At 33.6% G+C, this 21,708-nt stretch overlaps 1 long non-coding RNA gene across 1 annotated transcript; it reads right to left on the bottom strand.

Annotated features, from left to right (window-relative positions):
- Positions 1-3,859: 3,859 nt before the first annotated feature.
- LOC137410570 (uncharacterized) lies at positions 3,860-20,808 on the bottom strand. Its single transcript, XR_010981223.1, has 4 exons — positions 20,756-20,808; positions 13,863-13,976; positions 8,207-8,344; positions 3,860-4,721 (listed from the first exon to the last, which is right to left on the bottom strand). It is a non-coding gene; the product is annotated as an uncharacterized lncRNA (long non-coding RNA).
- Between the last annotated feature and the right edge of the window lie 900 nt (positions 20,809-21,708).

Raw genomic sequence — 21,708 nt, 5'->3', positions numbered from 1 at the left:
ATTCATTGAAGCGTATTAGCCTTTTAAATATATATACTACTAAAATCCAGCTAAAATTAAATATGATGAATACTATGATAAAATTAAAAAACTTTTAATCTATTGCACTCCCACGAACCAAGTAATAATAAATATTAAATAAATTCAATCAACTTGACGATTATTTACGTTCAGTATTTCACACCCATTTTACACCCCAAAATACTTTTTTTATTGTTTGCCAGTATGCATAAACACTTTGCTCTTCTGTATACTTAATTTTTTGCCATTTTCATGTGCTTAGTGAACACTTTTATGTGCAATCTCATGTGCACACTTTCATAATTATGCTAGGAAAAGTTATGCATGACATCATTTCTACTTCAAACTCAATTCAAAAGTTCCATAGTTGTCTATGAAATCTCTGTTGAGTAATAAACATACATATTATGACATTTTTATAACTTACTTTTAGGAACTATTAATTCTACACATGAATGATGTACAAAAGATAAATCGGCGTTAGGCCATTATATTTGGATATGAATTCAATAGAACCAATTGCTTCTCAGGATCAATGGTGATCTTTGCGAGTTTAGTTTGTAAGTTGTAAACAGCAGGAGTGGCGAACTGATGTCTTATCTACATTTTTGAGTTACCAACCAGTAACGCTTTTATCATCAAGGTAAAAATTTCAACAGAGTTTTCTTTTAACTCTCAAGTCCTTCCACTTTGCAGAACTGAGAAGAAAGCTGAATGCAAGGATGTTTTACACTCATGCCAAGCGATTGGCATGAACAAACAACAAATTTAATTACGTAACTGAATTAATTATGTTGCCATATCTCATTTCATACCGCTAGCAACGCCAGTCATCAGCATATTTACATTGTGTAAGCATGAGTTAACTATTATAGACAAAAGTAAAAAGAACAAGTGAGGTGATGACAAGCACTTTTTCAAAAATCCAAAAGCCAAAAATAATTAAATATATTAATTATATGTTGACGTTGCTGCTTAGTTTTACACATTGATAACCGCAATTGATTTAACTTGAAACTTGTATAATTCCATTGTTTTCAAGCCATACATGAAAAGCAAGCATAGGGACATAAAAGATAAATTATGATCAAGCATTAGATAAGAAAAATATGTATTGTTAACATACTCAATATAAGCTTGATGAAATATATATATTTTCTGAAAAACTATAACTATTTTCAATGATGAGCGATAAATGTATGGCAGAATTTTCCATTTAGCTATTTCATCCTCTGAAGATATACCACCTTGTCAATGTTTGTTATCGAATCTGATCTGTTAGTAGTAACTAAAGTTTGTTAGTGGAGCTTATGAAAGAATACTACATAATAAAAAAATAAATGATGGACAGTTGGTCTGAAAAACCAAAACAGAAGATTTGATTAAATTCTAACAATATAAAAATTTCAGATTAGAAATTTGCAGAGACACTTGAAATTGGTTTAATAATATTTGTTTTAATTTTTTTGCACCAAAATTATCAAACATTTCAGTTAACTTTTAAAATATATTTTAAATCTAAAATTCAACCATCATTATTCAGAAATATGAGAAAAATTTAGAAAAGTTAAAGAAAGCATTGGAGGCTGCATGGTTTATTTTTATGTTTTATTCGATCTAAAAATATTAAGGACAGATGATGTACTAAAGTTCTTGCAAAGACATCCAATGAATCGAGATTGAAAGTCAATAAAGTACACGTACAGATATCTTACGCTTAAGACTATGTGAAATTAACCTGAAGTTTTATGCAGCTATAACTTATGTAACAAATGTGCGTAATGAATTCAAACAAGTTTTTTGAATAATAAAGAGCAATATTTTCTAATTACATATAAACTACAACCATACTAAAAATAAAAGCCAGTAAGTAAAGAACGATGCATATGTGAGAATGTTTGAAAAAGTACAAGAGCTCTCAAGGATTATTCAAGGCCTGAACTATTGAAGGAAGCAAACGAGACACACTTTCAAATGTCTGCTGAGCTTGTATAACTGCTGACCAAAGACATAATATTGTAAAAAAAAACTTTGCAAATACTAAACTACAAAATACATTTGTAATGCAGCAGAGCAAATATAGCCATTAGCTAAACATAAGTTCAAAAATAGTTTAAACTCTCAATTTGCTTCTAAAGCTACAGTATAGATAAAAACTCCCAAACATTGTGAGTTTCCATCTTTTGTTATTTCATTCTTGTACATGTAGAAACTCACAAATATTTTGAGTTTCTACAAAATTGAAATTAGCTCCCCAATAAAATATATGTCCCCAATTGTTAGGTAAAAAGTTTCTATGGGAAGAAAACTCCGCAAATAGTTGCCTATTAACTAATGGAAACACGTTGAATGTGTGTGGGAATTTACCAAACTTTTTGGGGACTATCATTTTTTTTCACACACCCACACTCACAGATGTTCTCGTACAAATGCAGGCAATTGGAGACAATGCTCAGATTTTGTCGGGAGTTGGATAAAACTATTTATTTTTTAGTTTTTTATAAGAAAAAGGGGTTTAAAAGATTGGGGACGTCCCCAATTTCCGAACGTCCCCATTTTGTCTGTTAAATTCGGGTGTGAGTCCCCAATTGCATGCATTTACAATTACACACACACCACACCACAATACACCAGCTCAGCCCAGCCCCGCACAGCACAGCCCAGCTCAGCCCAACCCAGCCCAGCCCAGCGCAGAACAGCGCAGCCCAGCCCACCCACACCACACACCACACTCCACACACCACACACCACACACCACACACCACACACCACACTCCACACTCCACACTCCACACACCACACACCACACACCACACACCACATACCACACACCACACACACACATACATATACATATATATACATATATATATATATATATATATATATATATATATATATATATATATATATATATATATATATATATATATATATATATATATATATATATATATATAGTCAAATTAGATTGAATAGGAGGCCACTTTGGAAAATATATCCACGATATAGGGCTTACTGATAATAGGAGGCTTCTGATAGGAGGCTTCGCTAGAAACATGCTTAAACAACTCTACTCGTCATGCTGATCGCATACGTATCTATTTTGTATTTTGCATAAATTTTGCCGGAGAGTTCAACATTTTGGAAAATTTTGCAGGTTAGGAGGCTCTGTAGTTTGAAATGGAGGACCTCCCATTAGCGTAAAATTTGAAAATCTTTATACAAAATTCTGATTTGTCTTCTCTTTTGCAAGAGAAGTTATCTTCTCATTAATTTCAGGGCCTCCTATTATGTTTTTATATCTTGAATTAGATAGTCCTAGTTCCAAGCTCTAATTCTTTTCTTTTTATATAAATTTAGCTAATTATGATATTTAGTTTGGTTCTTTTTTAATTGTAATGAACCTTTATTGCATCATTTAATTTTCTATCAATTGGTTAAAAAAGCAAACTAATTTGGGTTTCTGGGATTTTGCCAACAGATCTTAAGAAAACCGATTTGCAGGCACATCTGTGTGTGCTTTGATCTAAAGTTTATCATACATATTATTCATAAAATTGAAAACTTATGCTTTCCCTTAATAGCTTGTTAGTGGGCATGCATGGCAAAAACAAGCATTTTGTCCATTTTAAAAAAGTTGTAATAAGTTGCAATAAAAACTATGATGGTATTGACATCAAGTAATTAGTATTGAAACCATCCTGGTTGTCAAATAGAAAACTTTTAAAATGTATATTAATTAAAACAGTGCATATATTCATGCTGCCAAATATGCCTGGTAGAGTCAGAGACACCCAATTTTTAAAACATAAATGTCAATCATGGGATATTTGCATACCTGTGGCCACATTTATTACTTATACAATTTGATTAAGTCAATTCATTGCTACTGAGGCAAAACTGGGAAATATAGCATATGTGGGGCCCTTTGGATTATAACAGGTTTCAGATAAGAGCTTTCGATGAAACCATGCAGTAACATTGAACACACTGTGCAGATTGCATGCATGTATATCTAACTCACATTTATCAACATTGGTCAGCATATTTCTTTAAAAAAAGCCCAAACTTACTCATAAGGAAAAAAATTGACTTTTTAAGCAACCCCGTCAAGGAGTTGAGTTTACAGAAAAGGAAAGCTCAATATAAGTACGTCAAACAAATTGCTTAAGTGAGTGCAACGGTGACAAATAAAATATTCTTAAAACACAATGAGTTTGTATAAATCTAAAAGTCTTTAGTGCAAATGGAGCAACCTATCAAAAGCAGGCCAACAGCTGTTACACTACCAAAGGATTAAAAATCAAAGCATTCACAAGAATACCATAAAACATCAACAAAAGTGGACTATTTTATTTCTGTCAAATAAAGCTGTAGAGCTTCAAAACACTGAGCTCCATAATTGTCTTGCAAATTGTGTGACCATTTCCTGGCACCTCGAGTATAATGTGTGGAGTGGTGGTAGCTGTAACTAATGGCTCTGCACAATGTTTAAAATATGATTTTAGCTAGAGATCTTTGAAGCAATTCGCAAGAGAACTTTGCTGACTGTAGACACGCCCAGCTACAGAAAGAACTTTAAGGTTGGATGTCATTTCAGTCACTGGATGCCTTTTTGGAAATTGAACATCAACTTGTTGTTTGAAGGTTAGGCAATCTTGACCACTTTGCCTCCACTGGTAAATATGCTGCTCTACCTGCAAAGAAACCAGTTATTAACCTGTTAGTATAGTTAAAAATTAGGAGAATGTTGAACACTACTCATTTTACAGACTTTCCCAAGATATCAAACCAGCTTTAAAACAATACTGACTAAAAAGTGTGCTCCATCATGTTGTTTTAGAACGCTTAGGAGATTGGCCAGAAACTTGAAGAGTAGGCTTTTGCAGCAAGCTATATCGGTGGCTGTACTAAATTTAGGTCGCACAGAAGATGCTTTCCTACTAAAACTCTGCATAATTATGTTTCCCCTAAAGAGATTGCAGTTCTCACTATGTTGATGTTTTGCCTAAAAAAAATTAACCTAGTAAGCCTTAAAAATTCTTGTTTCGATGTTGTTAACACAAGTTAACTCAATAAAAGTAAAAAACAACAAACATTATCATTAATGCTTTCTTTTAAGCTAAAGCTTTTTTGTCAAACTATTAGGTAAGAATGGTATCTTTTAAATATAAAATGTAATGAATAGTTGGGTTAAGAAAAGCTTTGCTTTACAAACTAATAATTACAGCGTTACCATTCCTCTTATTTCTAAGCAAAATGCACCAACATCTACAAAATTTTACACATTCAGCCTGTACTGTGATGAGAACCGTGTCTGTCCATATAAAGCCACCGTTGGATAATGGAAAAATATTGCATCCCACAAGATTTGAACTTGCAACATTTACCTTGCTAGACTGACACTACAACTATGCTAATTGACCTTGTAATAATTTGCAATATTTGAATGCATAATTATTGCAACTGATAATCTTTTACAGCACTCTACACTGCCATGGTATTTTTTAGTACAAGCCAAGTTGATTCAAAATCTTGAGCTGAGTAAAATTCCTAACTGTCTACACGGTCAATTTTTTCCATGCACAAATTGACTATAAATTGTATAAAAGTCCCTTTTCATTCAGTTGGCCTTTAACACTGTAAGGTTGGTGTGTATGAATATGCCTTTCACTGCAATGCATACATGTACAAATTAAGCATAGGGTTACTGACAGGTTACTCTGCAAAGCAGAGTTGTCCTCTCGCGCACTCCAAACAAATCCTAAATATTTAGGATTATACATTAATCATTAATTATATAGACACTATTGAAATTCTTTAAATAGTTTAGAAGTTTCTATTAAAACATATTTTTAGCTTTTGTTTACACTATTTAGTCTCTGCTTATATAATAAAGCTACTCTTTGCCATTAGCATGTCTGTGCAAATGCGCTCGTTTATAACAGTTCATCTTCGTAGACTATTTGAGATGACCAAAATAAATTCTAGCTCAGCTAAAAATTTAATTCTGATGCCGATATCAACTGATTTGGCAATTAAAAAACATTCAGTTTTGAAGGTAGTAAACATGAATTTGGAGATCAAAAAGAAGGTGAGGTGAATAAAAGCCACAAGAGACAGACTGCTACTTGTTGCGGCTAGCTAACAAAGTAAAATCAGTGTCTGTATGACTTATCATTTATCCATCGTCGGGAAGAGCTTGGGAGCAAGATAGATTTTGATGAGACTAGATATCATGACATTCAGCTTGGTATACAGACGGTCCCCAACCTACGAACGAGTTACGTTCCGAACATTTGTTTGTACAGTGAATTTGTTCGTAAGTTGCTTCAGTGCTATATTTTGTATTATAATTTATGCTTAAAATGTATTTATTTATTATTTATGCCTACATGTATATAAGTATATTGAAGGTTTATATAAGTATGTTTAAGGCTTGTATAAGTAACCTGTAAATTGGTTTGTACTGAAAAAACTTTTTAATAAAATGGAGAGAATACTGTGGTGGACGCCGGGCCATGACACTGCATTTCTTATTGATTGTATGTGTTGTCCTTTTTTATTATATCATTGTTTTAATCGTTATGCTGGAACTTATCGTTGTTGTCCTTTTTATGTGTTGTCCTTTTATTATACCGTTGTTTCACTCGTTATGCTATTGTTATATCTGATATGCCATCATAACACTATCATTTATCGTCACTTTTATTGTTGTCATACCAACTCGCTAGCGGTCCTATTTATTCACCTTGTTAGCCGGTGTTCTCACCGTTTGCCGTTAGGATGGAACGGTTGATATTACTGAATATAACGGAGCGCTCTCATTTATTTGAGCAGAGCAGATAGATGTACGCTCCTCGAATAGTGAAATTTCCTTCGCTAATAAAAAGCTGAATGAAACTACACACACTCTTCTTTTTATTTATTAGTCTAGATCGTGCCAAGTAAAGGTCGGCAAACTCCTTTACAATACATACAGGGAAAATAAAAAAGTTATTTGCGCATTGGAGATACGTTCACACACTTATGCACTGCAACGAACTGGGCAGAGGAAGGTGGATGCTGGGTGATGCTTCTACATAGCGCCTCTTTCTGCCGCTAATACGTCGGTAATACCTTCGGTATTATCGATGAATATACGCACAGACCTGTTCGTATGTACCGTTGTTCGTAACTCGAATGTTCGTAAGTAGGAGTCTGTCTGTATTAACACTCCAAAGCTTTCACTGATAGATCCCCTTCAAATATTTCTGATTTCTTGCGAGGCGAATCATTTTACATATTTTTGACAAAAATGACAATCTCTAATGACAAACTAGTTTAACAATGTATTGGTATCTATAATAGCGAACCCTATGCATCTTATCATTGCTCAAGTTTGGCAAGAATGTAAGCGATATTTTTAAGGACAACTATGAAATTTTTGTTAATAAATTTGGGAATTTTCACCAACTTGACACTTTACCCTATATGGCATTACTTATGTTGGTCAAACAAAAGCTTTACATAAATTCTTTACATTGAGAGGAATTTGCGTTATAATAGGTATACATGTACATTATAGCAAAATTTGCTGTACAGCTATTCCAACCAGATAAAAATCTGACCTATGCCCATAGTACAAAAAATTCATAATTTGAGTTAAAATACTTGGATTTAAGTTAGAATATGACCTAAAAGTCAATGAAAGGAACATTAATTTACTTTTCACATAGGAAACAAATACATTATGCTAATGAAACAATGCAAGTGTTTTGGCCTTAAAGTTTGGCTCATTTATGTATATACTTTAAAAACATTACTTTTTATTTTGTGGGTTTTCACTGTCCACAAAAGACCCTGGTACCCGTTAATCCCGAAAATTGAATGATGACTTCAGAAAACAGCTATGACAGGCCGAACTGGATTTGGAACAAAAGGTACATTTCTCACAAACAGAGATTGTAAATGGTACAAAAATGCAAGTTAAGCAATACGAGTGTCATTCAGAGTTTAAAAAAAAGCTATAGCTTGTTGCAGACTATTAGATACATCGTCCAAATACATATTATTGAAATTTTCGGACTAGCACAAAATTTTTCATCTCAATATTTGTAAAATACATCTAAAAAAATATTGTTTTTCACCAAGGTTCATTCTATGTCACTCAATATTTTGGTGTTTTGACACCATAATTTACCTTCACTAAGTTCCTTTGTCCGCTTTCCTCTGACCAGAAACCTCCCCAAATATGTAAGCTTTTGTAACCTTTAATCGCCAATTCTTTAGATAACTTGTCTAGCACCAGAGTGGGTGCGGAACATGTTATAGCAACACCCTGCAATTAGTAATAACAAAATAGAAATATCACATTTTTTGAATAGATGATTTTCCGATTTAAATTAAACTCTGTTCATAGCTAATCAATTGCAAGCTCATTGATTGCTGCAAAAAAAGGAAAAAACTGAGCAAGCAGAAGTGCATCTGATATTTTAGCTTATGACTCTCAATCCCAGCTTTGATATTTGTCACCATTGTGATTTGTAGGCAATAGAAGAACGCGAGTTAAGCAATGTAAAAACTTATTCATATTCTATTAAAAAAAGGACTTCAAATATTGAAGTGGTATTTCAAAAGCAATTACTCATTCGTAAAATTGATAGTCAGTAATCTGACCCTGATCTGGACTTGGCTTTTAGATATTATTGCAAGGTAAAGTTTAGAGCTGGTCACCATAGGTTTTAACTGTGAGTTTCAGTTCCTATCCCAGACACTATGCTTACATATAGTCTGTACAAGTGCTATCGTCAATGGTCAGGCAACCAGAATGCAAGAACATGACAAATATAAACATGCAAGGGTGAATAGGAGCTGTATACACAATTAAAATAAAGCAGTTATTTCACAGGGCACAGTCCAATTTGTAAAACGGAATAACTAGTAAATGACATTCAACTAAATTGTTGTTGATGACAGCCCTGCACAAGCTTCAGCTAAACATTCACAGATAAAAATTACATAAAGAAATACACAAACTAAAAAGCAATAATACTTAGTCAATACTAAGAATGATTATGAAGTTTAAGAATATTAATCAAAATTACGTACAGTGGCACTCGCAAACCGTTGTTGCTTGAAAGGTATGTTTCCAAAAGAAAGTCTTGTCATTTTTCGAAAAGATCACTAATGCTTAAAGGTTGACTTGCAACAAAATTCACACTACAGTTATTTGGTATCAAAAGATTCACTATGTCTTACTCTGTTGTGTTGCATGTGCAATATATGTAGAAATGTGATAACATGCTCTTAAAAGCTGAAAAGCGAACAGTTAATCGCCGCCATCACAAAAAGGCCAAAGATTACAATCCCGTTCCAAAAATGAGTCAAATGGAACGTAGCTCAACAAGATGGCTTCTGTTTACACTTTCATGCAACCTCATTCATTTAAATTATTTCACAAATACACTTCACGCATTCAATAAAACGATGTCTATTGTCCTCAAGCATCTGTTTCCTCATCACTGTATTGATGTCACTTTGAGCACTGATATCTCAAAACCTACCGTACAAATTTGTTTAATTTTTAACCTTAGCTCGAAGGAATGCATATCATCATCTGATAAGCATGAAAAGCCTGTTGGTCACCTGTGATAGTCAAAAAATGCTGCGGAAATTATGCTCGCTGTTTGGCAAGAAGCATGGGTAACATGATCAGATTGCGACTAGACGATTAGATCAACCCAAAACAAAGTTGTAAACTAGCGAGCATCTATATTTGGTAAGAGCTCTTTGGTGAAACCCAAAGTTTATGTCATAAACTAGTGCTACAAGAAGTTTTATATTGAGCCTTTTACGGAACTTACAATTCATGTGAGAAGATCACGTGTCAAAACAATAACCAAATCATTTTACTATGTCAGAGAAATAAATTGATTCCAATCTACGGCGGTTTCGGGATCGCGGAGATTAACTGTTTCTTTTTTAGCTTTTAAGAGCTTGTAATCACAGCTCTCCATATTTTGCACCTACAATACAGCAGAGTAAGCCATGGTGAATCTTTTGATACCAAATAACCGTAATGAAATTTTGTTGCAAGTCAACCTTCAACAAGCAAAATGATAACAAGCTCCAGTACCATGCATTGACAACTTGGGCAGCTAAGTCGTACATGCAAATCAGAAGAGTATTTTACGGTATTTTGGAAAAGCCAATAATTAACCAATATTTGAGTTTTCATCAAATTAAAGTACATTTAATGGGCCATTTTAGCAGCGCAAAGAAAGCACATTTCTGATGACCATTTGCACCAATTTAGGGCAGGTAGTAGGAGTGAAACAAATTGGTTCGACTTATTTTAGTCAAAAATGGATACAAGTATTAGCCAAATGAAAGTTTGTTACGGAAAGTTTTATCATAATAACATAATTTGAAATAAATTATATGATAAACCGCTTGCAGTTGCTTCATTTTGTCCTGCAAACGCATTAAAATCTGTAATAGAAGACAAGACACCTATACAAAATCAAAACTGGTTGTTAATTTCTGTTAGTGATGACATATTTTTTATTGTAGTTTTACAGTAGCACTATTAAGTTCCAAACAGTGCATTAACTATTAATATGTGTCATGATCACAGAATTCATGGTAAGTCGGGATTACAAGATTTAGCAAACAAAATTTTGATTCTAGCCAAATTACAGCAGATTTTATGGTCAAAAAACTGAAGCACGTTTACCATTAGTGCAAAAACATAGTTCCAAGAAAACTGGTGTTAAAGTTTGAGAAACGAAAACAAATGTACAGTTTTGTTTACATTTCAAAACGACATAGCAACCAATATCAAGATATTGTGATATTTATCTAGATTTCTGCACTTGGATCCAAAACATTATGCTGAATTTAAAAATCTAAACATATTTTAGCTGGTTTTCAAAGAAATAGCTGTATATTTATAAGAAAGTGTATTACTTAATTTTGCAGATATTAAAAACAGCTTGATAGTATCGCTATATTGGGCACACCCAAATCATCAACCAAATCTTTAGAAAAATAACAACAGTAACATATTGCACACCATCGGTCATTATATACTTCGACCTTGCAAACTCGAATAATTATTCTCATAACTAAATCTGATTATAATTTCATAAAAATTGAATAATTATTCTTATTATTAAATATTGTAGTAATCTTGTAAGAATCGTTAGGAAAATATCACCGCAACTCCCTTTACTTCCACTGCTTTTGACATCAGTTAGAATACCAAATTACTCATTACAAGTGTCCAAAATGTCAAAGTTACCTTTAAAATCGGCAAAAAAGAAACAATTATGTTTATCGGACACTATTTTTCAGTACTTCTTGTTTAACATAGCAACGGTTTTAAGTTTTTTTTCGAGGGTAAAATACTTTTATTGGCTAAACTGACTTCAGATTCAGAAAGATCACTCTTTGATTGGTCCAGAACTACAGGTTACAAAATTTGTTACTAATATTATAAGTTCAGTTGGTGCAACTTCAAAGTCGAATAACTCAACTTCGTGATTTGCGACTTAATCATGGTTTCTGTGACCGCGACCTATATGATCTACCTGCTTATAACTTCAACTCCTTTACTACCAAATGGATCTCTCTACCGCGACATACGTGTTTCGTGAAACCTAATTTCTAAAAAGAGTGTATAAATGGTTATAACTTTACACTCCAATTGTTTATTAATAATATTTTTATAGCAAGTTTGTCAGCATAAGTTTTTATGTTAGTTCATGCCCCCAAAAATATTACAAACGAGTTGCCGAGTGAGAGGGATCACTTTTCGTCCATTTTGAAATTACTGTGAGGTAAGCACAAAACTCTAGTCGGATGATTTATGAATATTATTAGTTTACATGTTAATTAATCTGATGAACATAATTACTCTCATTAGTACTATTGCTCAATAAAGTTACTCAGTCTATAGATCTGAAGTTAGTAACCATTTATGGCTGTATTGCTTCTGAAATTACTGTTCATCAGTAAGAAGATTTCATAAAACAAGTTTTTGCAAAGCAAAACTATGCTCAGGTTGTAAAAGCATTCTTATTTGCTCAAAATATGCAAATAATAGCTTTTTTTAATCAGGTATAGATGTAATAAGGTAATTTACTAATTACTCAGTAATCGGAAACAATTTGTACAAAAGATTGCTAAAGCCGCATCATGCAGCACTTGGCCATACAGAAACACATTGCCAAACGAGCTGTACTATTGGTAGTTTAAGAGTTCACACTGAAACAGCTTCAAAATAAAATTAAGACATAAGAAATCAGTGCAATAACTGCTTCATATTACATTTACTTCATGCCTTGTTGTAATTGAGCATCATACTGCGTGCACAATTAGGAAAAAATGGCTGCAAGATCAAAATTTACCAAGTATTTAATTTGGTAATGAACCGTGATAAAAAACAATTTAGACAATTTATGCAGAATTTAAATGCAACTGCATTTCATCAGCAATTTTATAAGCAGGCTTAGTGTAAAAAACAGAGTAAGAGCCATACCACAAGTTCATGAAGTTTTGAACAAATTGTTACTTTACCCTTCAATATGTTGTAAAATGCTAAGACAAGGTTAAAAAATTATTGACGCTGTTGGAAGAGAGAACGCTTCAAATGCCTCTAGATTTCATAAAAACAGCTAAAAAATGATGGCCAGGGTTCTTGAGGACACTTTTATTTGTATGAAAGATTGGTAGATAGAACATTATTACACAAACAGACAACTCCAAAATTAAAGCGCAAACATTGTGACTATAAAGGGTAAATAAAAATTGGTTCAAAGTAAAAGCTAAAAGGCTATTGTGCCTGGTAGTGGTAGCATCATTACCATATCATTTTTCTATTGAATAACGTAATACACTTTTTATTAGAAGAGAACAGACTTTGGTACATTAATTTGTCCTACATGTGATGGCTCTTATTAAAGACCTAATTTTTACCAATGAAGTGTGCCCTCAGATTAAGATGACCCTATTTATGAACCACACCGCCTATCAGAGTTTTTTAACATACAAATTAATCAGCAGAAGGTTTTACGCCTAATGTTACCGACAAAAAATCTAAAAAAGTGTGTTGCAGTATGAGCTTGGTCAGGTTCTCATCCTCTTTTGCTGATACAATAGGTAGCAATCAGTAGTCCATTTTCCAAAGGTTTATTTATTGCCCATTTCTAAAACCTTAGTAGCTGTAAAGGTCTAACACAGCTGTTTATTGCAATAATAAACTGTAAAAACAAAAATAATGATTCTCAAAAAACTTTGGTCCCTGTTGGCTGTTACATGTTTTCTATTAGTTAGATGCAGGATGGCGATTGGTTTTTTTCTATTAGGTACACATATGACCGGCTAACTAATTGCCTACTCACTAATAAGAAATGTTTTGTACAAAGATTTTTTTAGCGCATTGCTCTGGGTTATAAGCATACATTGTGCTGAGCTGCACTGCGCAGCCTGTTGTACGCACTCAGTTAATGGACTAGACCAAAATCTGATTGTGTTTTAGAATTTTTCCATTTGGAAAACCCAGGCTACACTCATTAAGAATTACATTCAATCTTTAAAAAATGGTTAATATTTTAATACTTTGATATTGTATTTGTACAATTTAAATATCAATTGTACATGCCACTCCATACATGGTTATTTTGCTTCATAACTATTGTTTTACTATTTTTGCGGATTGTCAGTGCTATAGTATTTTAATGTAGCCAACTACCCAATGTAATGACTGCAGTCTCCAGAGCTCACTTTAGTTATCAAAGCCCAATTTAATTATCAGAAGATTAGGGCTACAAAAAGTAGAGGACTCATCAACTTACCCTTCAGTTTTTCAAAAAACTTGTAGGCCAATATGATTAGTTCTGTGAGAATATGATTAAAGAACAATAGTTCTGCGTGGTGAGCTCATCTTCGTTCTCCAGATTAAACAACTTCTACAAAAGCACAAAGTTTTTAACATTGTATAAAAAAGTAAGTTGATGAGGACTTCATGCACAGAGTCTCTGGCCACCTTCAATTTGGTATTGGAAGAAATGTTGAAAGTGAGCTCCCATTAAACCTATATTTGAATGCACCTTGATTTGATTGGCACCGCTATTTGGGACCACATCAGGAGAATGCTTTGAAAATCGAGCGCCATCTTTTTAATGAACGCCACCTCTATTTGAGGAGGTAAGTTACCTTCTCAGTATAGGTATAGGTTTAGGTATATTCACTTTTTTTGAAAATATAGCAAGGAGCTTTTAAGGTCCAAACAGGGCGATTTTATTGCAAGCGTCATGAGGAGGGCGAAGATATCGCTGGTGCGTGCGTAAACACACTTGAGCGATTTACTAGTAAATGATATAATGGGCACGCTCACAAACTGCCAATAAAAATCCGTATCATCAGTTTTTTCGGAGTTGTTAATAAATTTAGGCCAGTCAATATGTCGTCGTCTATGCTACAACATGAACAACCTCCACATTTGTTATTAAACCTATCTTCCTTTCAAAGAGTGTACACTGCCTACACTATAAGAAGACAAAAGAAAAACGATTCTTGTATTTTTACCTGTATTGTTTTTACAAATTTTTTATACATATTATATTTTGTAGTGGTTTTTCATATTTAATGTATTAAATATTTACCCTTCTCAAGATGGTCAACCGGCGCAACGATTGACTCCAGATGTTGGTGTTCAACTCAGATTTTTTTTAATTTTGTTTGTTATGATGGACAGAACTGGGAGTGCTATTATTAAATTCATGAACAATTGAGTGTTCGTTCTGAAGATGTTTCAATCGTAACAAAATAGAAAATTGGCGCTGCTGTACGTTGTTGAACATCGGTAAGAAATAATTACCCGCCGTAAAATTACATTCTGGTAAAAACTAACCAATCGAAATGCATCTCGTTAGCAATAAAGTTGTGTAGAGAAATTCTAGCTTTATCGCTCTGCATGAACACGCTGAGTGAATTCTAACGCAGATTAGCGCCTAATTTAGCGCCAGATTAGCGCCAATATCGCCAGATTAGCGCCAATATCGCTCTAATTATCGCCAAATTTGTTTTCACCTTAAGATAATGCTTCAGCGATAACACTTGTTCTATTGAGTCAAATATGCTACAAAGCAAAAAATTCCTCTGCATTTATTGTCGGGGTTTTATAAAAAACACCATTATCAGCTTTTCAAATGTCTTAACCGCCAGTACATCAGCAGTCATAATTAAACATTGTCCCAAAAACAAGCTGCCTCAAACTTCCTAAAATATCGTACTAATCAAACATTCCACGTTAAGTGGAAAGAAAATGGGATAAACTACAGCATTGAAATTAAAGCACTCTCACACTCATTTCATGAACAGTTCTGTCAAAATCTTCACTGATAACTCAGCTTGCACTTTTATCCCATAAGTGCCAGAGTCACAGCTAGGAGCAATAGGTCGGCTTTGCGCTAGAGGACAAGCAAGGCTAAAAGTGATAAAAAATAGATAACACACAATAAACTTTATTTGTCTACAAAAAATATAGCATAAATGCTGAGACATTGTGACAAAACGTGGTAACCTGACCAAAATTTGGAACAGAGTTCAATTAGTGATGAGGGAGCAAAAGTATCCTACATGGGAGCTATTGCACCCTTTAAACATGATATTTGTACCTCACAAACTCACATGGTCTTTTAGAGTAAATTAGATGCTCATATAACATATACCTCCTATAGCATAAATTCTAGAAAAAGTCAGGCAATTTTGTAAAGTTTTTGCTTAGTACCGCGTAAATAACGCCATATAACTTAAAGTGTATCATCGGGCGAGTTCTAAAGTTCGATTTGAGTGTTAGTCTGTCTTGCCACACCTGCGAGAAAAGAAAGCGACATACAGTGGTGTCAGAAAGTCTTTGTCCACCTCAAACCTCACTGCCCATTTTAGGTAAATTTGTTGTTGTAGTCATGTAGAGGGATTGAACCTTGACAAACCATGCATCATTTAAAAGTAAGTTAACATTAGATCTTGTTGACACCATCAGTAATAAAATTAGGGTTAATCAGGGATCAATAATCAATTTTAGGCCAATCAATGTGAATCAGTGCTTATTAACTCATTTTCAAACGCAATATGACATTATTAATTTTCAAGTGGAATATTATCACAACAATACGGGTCCTTTTGGACAGCATGTGCAGCAAAGGTTTACAGTTTGGCTTGTTAAAAAAGGAACAGCTAGAGATCCCAGAATTCATACCAGCGTCAACATCAACCATGGATAAGAAATGTGTCAACGACCTCATCATTCACCTGCATACGATGGCCAATCTGAGCAGTAGAAAAATAGCGAAGAAGCTTAGAGTATTTCAATCTAAAGAAAATTAAGTGGTAAAGAAATGAACGCAGCATCAAACCACCAAAGATCTACCACGATCAAGGCGTTTGAAAAAAACCAGCTGTCCAACATGATTGCTGGTTTCAGATTATGAACACTCAAGCGCTCGTGAGGCTTGTTCACAGCATGCCTAAGGCTGCAGAATGATTATAGTCTGCAAAGGCTACCAGATAAAATATTAAAATGCAAAACAACCCCAATGGCTTTTTTCTGGGCCCATAACAGTACAAGACTGTTATTTTCAATTTAGAAAATGATTAAAGAAGAGATAATAACAAAATTTGCGATGACATATTTTCTGGTATGTAGTGTGAATGAGTAGGCAGCGGTTGATACAATAGAAGATATTTGGCAATTTTAAAATCTAGTTATTTCTATTCTTCAGCTCATTAGGATTGTTTTGATACAGGGTTTTATGTATGCGGTGCAAAATATTTCCAAATTATGATGAATTTATTGCAGTGCTACACTTACTTAAACAGGCGGACAAAGATTTTTTCCCAACACTGTACATAAAGCATTATACATATAATACATACAATTTCCATGACATTTTGACTCTTGTGATAATTTGTCTGAAGTGACGACGGAACAGAGAATAGGAACATATAGCAGTGCAATTGTTGATAAATACTTTTAAGGCTATTGGTCGGTGCATCTGAATGTCACGGGTTGGAGTTGCAATCTTGAGCTCTTAAGGACGAATAGATGACGAAAAGGTACTACCGCTTTTTTATAGTGAAACTATTTTTTCTTAGTCAATTGTTGTAAGTCGCTGTCGCGTCAAAACTATGCGCTCTTCATCAAATTATTGTCAAATTACCACAATCATGGTCTATTAAACCAATGAGGTTGATCATGAAAAGTTGTCGATGAAAACCAATAATAATGCAGTTAAGGCACCGCCAATACATTCAAAAAAATTTAAGTCAGATTCTCACATGAGCGAGTTTGGAAAGGTCCTGAAATGGTTTAGATAATTTACATGTACAAATGTATGTTAACATTCTTATAATGAAAAATCCTTATAATGTAAACGTTCCTGGAACCGATCATCCCCTTTTAGGAGCGCCTACTGTACAGTCATGTCTGATATGAGAGCAAAATGCATTCTTGGACAAAAGCTCGCAAGTTAATTTTCTTAAAGTCCTATCTCAAAAAAATTTTTTCATATAAATTAACTAAAGATAAATTATTGTGTTGCCATCCTCTAAAAAACTTCCAATAAGAGATATAACAATGAAAAAATACATGATTTTATCTATTCATGCTCTATACCCATGCCTCCAAGGTTACAAATACCTATGTAAAGGTTATGGTCTGCATTAAATTGTAGCAGTATTATGTATAACATAATTTTGAGTAGTGGCAGTATGCAGCAGTCCATACAGTAGCATACCATATGAATTTCTGACCTTTCTGAGAGTCATAGCACTAATGACGGTGTGAGAGAGACTTGATGCAACACGCTTGGTACTCTACACTTTTGTGAAATCGCATAAACAAACTTAAAGTATAAATTTAATATAACTGAATTTAGCTTAATAAAACATACTTGAAAAAAATGCTCTGATCTTATATTAGAGCTAATTCTATTTTTTCTTCATTTTCATTTTTAAATCATCTCTTCTTGGATTCAAACTTTTCGATTTGCTTATACTCTCATTTTCAGCCAACCTTTTTAAAACAAAATTAAAGCAGACCTGACGGGAAAACCAAGTGATGTAGTTTCCGTAACTGGCCTCTCGCATCTTTGGGCATTTAGTGATACATCAAAAACCACAGTGCGAACTCGCATCTCTAATTTTCTAGAATTTCAAGGCGAAAGTGGGTAGCGAGATAGTGAATGGTACAGAATTTGTGTAAACATAAATTGCTTGAATTCTTAAATCTATTCATTGGCTATTGTTATATATAAATATATATATCAATACATTTATTTTGAAGGTTTGGGGTAGACTGACACAATCTTCTGAAGAATCAATTGATTTCCTATAGCCGGTTTGTGTATTGACTCCGGTTTGTGTATTGACTCGTGTTCGCTTCAAATTCTGTATCATTTACGATTTTGCTACCCATGAAAGTTTATTATAAGTTATGACTAATGTGTTGAAAGTATATGGGAGGTCATTAGGTACAAAGCCCATCGAGTCAAGTAGTCAATGATGACTTACCAGCTGTTTAAAATTAGGTTGGGTACATGTCTAATGACAGGGAAGAAGCGTTCAACTGACATTTATGATCTACTAATCGCCAAAATCTTCGCCAAAAGACAATGCAAGGAAGAGGACCTTGATGACCGCCCAGGCCTATATAGATGAAGGAACCGTGAGTCACCACCGGTTTATATGTCGATGAATTTGATATAGAAATACATAAAGTGCTGGTCAAATGAAAAGCAATACACGAGATATGGATGAATAGCTATGCAAATGGCTTTGTACTAACCCTTGGTATGAAATATTACCCAAGCCTGTGTCATTAGGCAGCAACCACATTTGCTAGTTAAAGCTCTATAATTTTCAAATAAATTAGACAATGCTATGTAAATACATGTAAGATAATATCATAGTTGTTAAATATAAATACAAACTTGTAAAAACCCATGATACAAAACCGAGTTTTAACCCGTTGATCCTTGCTCGATCTAATCAATGCGTTTCAGTAAACCTAGACAATATGTCCAGCAATCCGAAGTTATTAATTTTTTACCAAATATATCTAAACGTGTTAACAATGCAATCATATTTGGTGAAACAGCAGTACAAAAAGTCGGACAACCTACAGCAGATGTCATCAAACAGAAAAAAACAGTATGCCACCATTATTCGGGCTAAAACTATAAAAGTTCGCACGATTTTAAACACTGATTAAACATTTACAGATAATATTCATCCATAGCACACTCATCATCCTTTCATGACTCAAAATATACTGGAAATTTATATTTATTGTCATAAAATTCTACATTTATATCACAGTCATTTATGACCTACCAACGAATGAGTCGTATTGATTGTTTCGCGATATCATTCTAATAAAATGTGTTATTATAATGAAGGAAGTAGATAAAGATAAGTGAAAAATGTTACAAATGGAAGAGAAATTTAGAATCTAACATCCTGCGAAAGAATTAATTTTATTAGTTTTTGCTGTTACTTAAAAACATATTTTGTAAACAGAACCATGTGGAAGCCTGTATTCCGCCGTTAAGGTTTCTGCCACAGCCTACGCGATTCCGTAATACCAGCTGTGAGGGTTCAGAGGGCTAACATTGATGAGATACTGCGTTATTTACTCTTTTGGTTAGTATTGTTCCTTATACCTAAATTGTAAAAACAAATGAAAAATAATTTTCTTTTGTTTTGCAGGTACAACTACAAAAACATTGGCGACAAGCGTGATAATCTCAAATCAGAAGATTGGAGACTAAAATTATAAAAACACTACACCATTCTATGTCATTTTAATTGAACAAGTTGAACTGACTGAAACATGCTACATCTCCGGTGTTGTTTTTTTTGTAAAACATAACTTAATACATGACACCAGCATAGTCAGCGTGATATTTAAGTGCAACTATAATTATTTCCCGAGTTGCATTAGTCCATAGCAAGCATAGTTGCTGAATATTGCACATCTTTCAAGTGGAGTAAACCCAGCACTTATACATTCTGCCCAAAGAGTTCTTGTGCCAAATCTCAAACTCAGCAGTCTAAATTCTAGCCAACAAGATAAAAATACTCAAACTTTTAAATATCAAGATTTGAAAGAAGATAATTCTCGAATTTCCAGTGAGTATAATACTACTTTGTACTAACAAAAGTCAACCACAATACCATGAGAACAGTACTACACAGTGTGGGTAAGGTTAGTCGGCTAGGCTATTGAAAACTAGATGAAATCATAATTGTTATATACAGGGTTTAGCTTTATAAGAGGGTCAGTATGGTGTAATCTCAAGAGTTCAAAACTTTCAAGTTAGAAACAAGTTGGAAAACATTGAAATCAATGTTCAGAGGTTAAGCATGACACTAAACCACAAAAATGTTAATTTTAATGTCATGACTAGAGCTTAATCAATTGCTAATTATGATCTTTGTTATGTGGGCCTACAGAGAAAGACTATTTTAAATAGTATTCCATAGGCTCTTATTATAATTATTTAAAACAACATGATTTTTAATTTTCTTGTTGGCATGAATAACAGTAAAAAAATAACAAGAAAAAAAGGCGTTCAGCTAATGACTAAGTCACAGTTGTTGTCAAAATTATAGACCATATAATTGAACCCTGAAAAACAAAATTAAAAAAAGAAGCAGATTGTTTTATCTTGTCGGTACATACCTGCAACGAAAGCAAGTCGGGCATCATAGCACCATTACGAAACACAATTGCAGAATCTACAGGAAAAAAAGACAATTGATGATTAGCATGCATTCTTGTTGACCAAGACAAGTTCGACAGTAAATCACAAGTTAGACAAAGACTATGAGTAAACCATGTAATAAGTGCCAGCGAGGTGTTGACAGTGGCTGATGGGATTAGCTATTTCTCTGAACCAAACAATCACCAGCCACGCTATTACATAATGCCATACACTCAGCTAAACACAAATGGATGTTTAAACAAATGCTAGCTACTAGATTAAGACCTTCAGTTCTTGAACTGGGTAATGTCTGGCTCTGAAAGCTAAAGCTCGCAAGATACAAAAGGTGTCCCACAGCACATTGGAGAACTATAGAGCAAATTTAGTAATTGATTTTGCTAATGCTACACACAAATTTGTTGCTAACTAGCATATTAATGTGTATACAGAGAGCCTAATTATTTTGCATGTATCTGTATCATGGTTCAAAAGCTAAGCTTGCTGAAAAATTATTTAGTAATTCATATCTACCAAAGCATTATGAATTATAGCAACTCTCGACTACTGCTAATCGCTTGAAATTTCTACAGTTTGACTTTTATGACTACAGAGGTTTTCTTGGTTTGCGATTAGGTTATCTGGAGTGTTTTTGTCCCTGCATACACGTATCTTTTTTGATCACTCAAACCTTATCTCTATCTCTTCTTCGAGTATATAGAACAATTTAAGTATTATTCAATATATATACTTAAATTGTAATTTTACAGGTAAAAATAACTTTTTATCATTTCGCAGGTAGAACTACAAAAACATTGGCGACAAGCGTCAGAATCTCAAATCAGAAGAATGGAGACTAAAATTATAAAAACACTACTTGGCTTCATGTCATATTTAATTGAACTAGTAGAACTGACTGAAACATGCTATATCT

This window comes from Watersipora subatra, chromosome 1 (genome assembly GCF_963576615.1).
Source record: "Watersipora subatra chromosome 1, tzWatSuba1.1, whole genome shotgun sequence".
Classification (NCBI taxonomy): Eukaryota; Metazoa; Bryozoa; class Gymnolaemata; order Cheilostomatida; family Watersiporidae; genus Watersipora; species Watersipora subatra.
This window is presented reverse-complemented; position numbering and strand designations above follow the sequence as displayed.